Source organism: Pseudorca crassidens, chromosome 4, assembly GCF_039906515.1.
Source record: "Pseudorca crassidens isolate mPseCra1 chromosome 4, mPseCra1.hap1, whole genome shotgun sequence".
Taxonomy (NCBI): domain Eukaryota; kingdom Metazoa; phylum Chordata; class Mammalia; order Artiodactyla; family Delphinidae; genus Pseudorca; species Pseudorca crassidens.
Window position 1 is genome coordinate 47,395,874 of NC_090299.1, and position 5,898 is coordinate 47,401,771.

Here is a 5,898-nt window from a genome sequence, read left to right on the forward strand (position 1 = left end):
GCTATGTCCTGATTTCTTAAACAGGAGGCCTCTCTCAAAATTCCTTTGAAAACATATTTCTTTCTTTTTTCCTCCCACCCACATTTTAACTTTTAAATTGGATTCTGTTCTAGATGTCGATCCCGGCATCCTCCATTGGCCACCACTTTGCCTCTCATCCTAGTGGGCTCCTTAAAGCCTCATGAAGCCTTTTTTTGTGTCCACCAGCATCCCAATTCTCCCCTTTCTGTCCTTGAGAGAAAAGTGCTTCTAAGAGGTGGAGGAGGAATGTGCTGGGGAAAAGCCTAAGAATTATCCTGGCTGAATTTGGTATTTGCTTCAATCTTTGATCTCGGATGCAGTAAAGTGTCAGCCAGACCAAAGTCATTTTATATATAGGCCTGCATAAGTGAAGTGGAGGGACTTCATGGTTAAATGATTAAAACGTTCCATAGAAGGTGCAAGATCAAAGGGCTGATGTCTGGTTTTATATTTCTCTGGGGTCCCGCAGGCCATGTGGGTGACACAGATGACCTTGGGCGTGAAAGTATTCAAAGGCTGGTGTTTGTTTGTTTTATTCCAAAACGTGATTTGTGTTTCCCAGGGCTGCCTGGTGACAGGTTGTATTGTGGGCTCCCCACGGCCCCAGTCTGTGTTTAAGGGGGGCTTTCATTGGAACAGCAACCATAGGCAAGAGGGCATGACCCTGTCATGTTGCCACCAGCACTTCTTTCTGCCAAACCCCAAGGAAACAGACTCCATTATATTACGGGAAGGAAAAGACCACAGTCTTCTCTCGCTTTTTTTCTTATTTCCAGTGAGAGTCAAGGAGAGGTTCACAAAGTCCAGGGTCAGTCTCTGGACCTAAGACAAAAGAGAAACCAGAAAATTTCCCATTGTCCCAACTGTCCTTGTAGGAGGGGCGGGAATCTGCTGGGCAGACATTTTTCTCAAGGTCCTCCAGTTACAGGAAACTTAGCAGGGGAGGAAGAAGGATCTGCTGTCCAGAGAAGCATCATCAACTATCTTGGGTGACATGGAGCCTTAACAATGGAATAGCTACCATTTATCAAGGAGCTGCTCTTTGCCTGGCACCAGCTCAAAGTGCAACTCACCCCTTGCAAAGTCTTTCATCCTCCTTCCTAATGGACATTGTGGAGACCAGAGTGTGGAGGTGACTCCCTGAGATCACACAGTTTGAGCTGAGATTTGAACCTATGTTGATCTGGCTCTGAAGTCCACACCTCCTCAATCACCCTGTGTTGGGGTGAATTGTGTCCACCACGCGATAGTCACATGGTGAAGTTCTAGCCTCAGAATGTGACTGTCCTAAGTGATAGGGCCTTTAAAGGGGTCAATAAGTTAACATGAATTCATTTGGGTGGGACCTAAACGAATACGGCTGGTTTCCTTATATAAAGGGGAAATTTGGACACAGACTGTTACAGAGGGAAGACATGTGAAGACACCAGGAGAAGGTGGCCATCTTCAAGCCAAGGAGAGAGGCCTCAGAAGAAACCGACCCTGTTGACACCTTGATCTTGGATTTTCAGCCTCCTGTAGAATTGTGAAAAAATACATTGCTGTTGGTTAAGCCACCCAGTCTGAGATACTTTGTTATGGCAGTCTGGAAAATTAATAGATATTCCTAGAGTTTGTCTGATTTCCCAAAGGAACAACCCAGGGACGCAGGTGCTAGAGACACATCCCTCTAACTTACTCTGTGTGAGACACATACAATGAACTTATCAAAAATTTGCTTTTTAAGGTACTTGAGTATAATTTCTGCTGAAAGAATATTGGTTCTTTTTTTTTTAACTCTTTATGGGAGTATAATTGCTCTACAATGGTGTGTTAGTTTCTGCTGTGTAACAAAGTGAATCCGCGATACATATACATATCCTCATATCCCCTCCCTTTGGCGTCTCCCTCCCACCCTCCCTATCCCACCCCTCTAGGTGGTCACAAAGCACCGAGCTGATCTCCCTGTGCTATGCAGCTGCTTCCCACTAGCTATCTACTTTACGTTTGGTAGTGTATATATGTCCATGCCTCTCTCTCACTTCGTCCCAGCCTACCCTTCCCCCTCCCCATGTCCTCAAGTACATTCTCTATGTCTGCATCTTTATTACTGTCCTGCCCTAGGTTCTTCAGAACCACTTTTTTTTTTTTACATTCCATATATATGTGTTAGCATACAGTATTTGTTTTTCTCTTTCTGACTTACTTCACTCTGTATGACAAACACTAGGTCCATCCACCTCACTACAAATAACTCAATTTCATTTCTTTCATGGATGAGTATTACTCCATTGTATATATGCGCCATATCTTCTTTATCCACTCATCTGTCGATGGACATTTAGGTTGCTTCCATGTCCTGGCTATTGTAAATAGAGCTGCAATGAACATTGTGGTACATGACTTTTTTGAATTATGTTTTTCTCAGAGTATATGCCCAGAAGAGAGATTGCTGGGTGGTATGGTAGTTCTATTTATAATTTTTTAAGGAACGTCCATACTGTTCTCCATAGTGGCTGTATCAGTTTAGATTCCCACCAACAGTGTAAGAGGGTACCCTTTTCTCCACACCCTCTCCAGCATTTATTGTTTGTAGAATTTTTTTATTTATTTATTTTTTTGCGGTACGCGGGCCTCTCACTGTTGTGGCCTCTCCCGTTGCGGAGCACAGGCTCCGGATGCACAGGCCCAGCGGCCATGGCTCACGGGCCCAGCTGCTCCGTGGCATGTGGGATCCTCCTGGACTGGGGCACAAACCCGCATCCCCTGCATCAGCAGGCAGACTCTCAACCACTGCGCCACCAGGGAAGCCCTGTTTGTAGAATTTTTGATGATAGCTATTCTGACTGATGTGAGGTCATACCTCATTGTAGTTTTCATTTTCATTTCTCTAATGATTACTGATGTTGAACATCCTTTCATGTGTTTGTTGGAAATCTTTATATCTTCTTTGGAGAAATGTCGATTTGGATTGAGTTGTTTGTTTTTTTTGATATTGAGCTGCATGAGCTGCTTGTTTATTTTGGAGATTAATCCTTTGTCAGTTGCTTCGTTTGCAAATATTTTCTCCCATTCTGAAAGTTGTCTTTTCGTCTTGTTTATGTTTCCTTTGCTGTGCAAAAGCTTTTAAGTTTCATTAGGTCCCATTTGTTTATTTTTGTTTTTATTTCCATTTCTCTAGGAGACGGGTCAATAAGGACCTTGCTCTGATTTATGTCGTAGAGTGTTCTGCCTATGTTTTCCTCTAAGAATTTTACAGTGTCTGGACTTATATTTGGGTGTTTAATCCATTTTGAGTTTCTTTTTGTGTATGGTGTTAGGGAGTGTTCTAATTTCATTCTTTTACATGTAGCTGTCCCGTTTTCCCAGCACCACTTATTGAGGAGGCTGTCTTTTCTCCATTGTATATTCTTGCCTCCTTTACCAAGGATAAGGTGACCATATATGTGTGGGTTTATCTCTGCTATTTCTATCCTGTTCCATTGATTTATATTTCTGTTTTTGTGCCAGTACCATACTGTCTTGATTACTGTAGCTTTGTAGTATAGTCTGAAGTCAGGGACCCTGATTCCTCCAGCTCAGTTTCTCTCTTTTTTTTTTCTTTTTGCGGTACATGGGCCTCTCACCACTGCGGCCTCTCCCACTGCGGAGCACAGGCTCCGGACGCACAAGCTCAGCAGCCATGGCTCACGGGCCCAGCTGCTCCGCAGCACATGGGATCCTCCCAGACTGGGGCACGAACCTGTGTCCTCTGCATCGGCAGGCGGACTCCCAACCACTGCACCACCAGGGAAGCCCCTCCTTCATTTCTTTTTCATTTATTTCTGATATGATCTTTATGATTTCTTTCCTTCTGCTAAGTTTGGGGTTTTTTTGTTCTTCTTTCTCTAATAGCTTTAGGCTTAAGGTTTGGTTATTTATTTGAGATTTTTCTTGTTTCTTGAGGTAGGAGTCTATTGCTGTAAACTTCCCTCTTAGAACCACTTTTGCTGCATCCCAAAGTTTTTGCGTGGTCCTGTTTTAATTGTCATTTGTTTCTAGGTATTTTTTGATTTCCTCTTTTATTTCTTCAGTGATCTCTTGGTTATTTAGTAGTGTATTGTTTAGCCTCTATGTGTTTGTATTTTTTACAGATTTTTTTCTGTAATTGATATCTAATCTCATAGTGTTGTGGTTAGAAAAGATACTTGATATGATTTCAATTTTCTTAAACTTACCAAAGCTTGATTTGTGACCCAGGATATGATCTGCAGAATGTTCCATGAGCACTGGAGAAGAATGTGTATTCTGTTCTTTGTGGATGGAATGTCCTATAAATATCAATTAAGTCCATCTTGTTTATTGTAATATTTAAAGTTTTGTTTCCTTATTTATTTTCATTTTAGATGATCTGTCCATTGGTGAAAGTGGGGTGTTAAAGTCCCCTACTATGAATGTGTTACTGTCGATTTCCCCTTTTATGGCTGTTAGTATTTGCCTTATGTATTGAGGTGCTCCTCTGTTGGGTGCCTAAATATTTACAATTGTTATATCTTCTTCTTGGATTGATCCCTTGATCATTATGTAGTGTCCTTCATTGTCTCTTGTAATAGTCTTTCTTTTAAAGTCTATTTTGTCTGATATGAGGGTTGCTACTCTAGCTTTCTTTTGATTTCCATTTGCATGGAATATCTTTTCCTATCCCCTCACTTTCAGACTGTATGTGTCCCTAGGTCTCAAGTGGGTCTCTTGTAGATAGCATATATACAGGTCTTGTTTTTGTATCCATTGAGCCAGTCTATGTCTTTTGGTTGGAGCATTTAATCCATTTACATTTAAGGTAGTTATTGATATGTATGTTCCTATTATCATTTTCTTAATTGTTTGGGGTTTTTTATTGTACCAGCTTTTCCTTCTCTTGTGTTTCCTGCCTAGAGAAGTTCCTTTAGCATTTGTTGTAAAGCTGGTTTCGTGGTGCTGAATTCTCTTAGCTTTTGTTTGTCTGTAAAGGTTTTAATTTCTGTGTCGAATCTGAATGAGATCCTTGCTGGGTAGAGTAATCATGGTTGTAGGTTTTTCCTTTTCATCACTCTAAATATATCCTGCCATAGCCTTCTCGCTTGCAGAGTTTCTGCTGAAAGGTCAGCTGTTAACTTTATGGGGATTCCCTTGTATCCTATGTGTTGCTTTTCCCTTGCTGCTTTTAATATTTTTTCTTTGTATTTAATTTTTGATAGTTTGATTAATATATGTCTTGGCGTGTTTCTCTTGGATTTATCCTGTATGGGACTCTCTGTGTTTCCTGGACTTGACTGACTATTTCCTTTCCCATATTAGGGAAATTTTCAACTATAATCTCTTCAAATATTTTCTCAGTCCCTTTCTTTTCCTCTTATTTTCCTGTGACCCCTATAATTTGAATGTTGGTGCATTTAATGTTGTCCCAGAGGTCTCTGATGCTGTCCTCAGTTCTTTTCATTCTATTTTCTTTATTCTGCTCTGCAATAGTTATTTCCATTATTTTATCTTCCAGGTCACTTATCTGTTCTTGTGCCACAGTTATCCTGCTATTGATTCCTTCTAGAGAATTTTTAATTTTATTTATTGTGTTGTTCATCATTGTTTGTTTTCTCTTTAGTTCTTCTAGTTCCTTGTTAAATGTTTCTTGTATTTTCTCCATTCTATTTCCAAGATTTTGAATCATCTTTACTATCATTACTCTGAATTCTTTTTCAGGTAGACTGCCTATTTCCTCTTCATTTGTTTGATCACTTGGGTTTTTACCTTGCTCCTTCATCTGTTGTGTATTTCTCTGTCTTCTCATTTTGCTTAACTTGCTGTTTTGGGGTTCTCCTTTTCACAGGCTGCAGGTTCATAATTCCCATTGTTTTTGGTGTCTGCCCCCAGTGGGTAATGTTG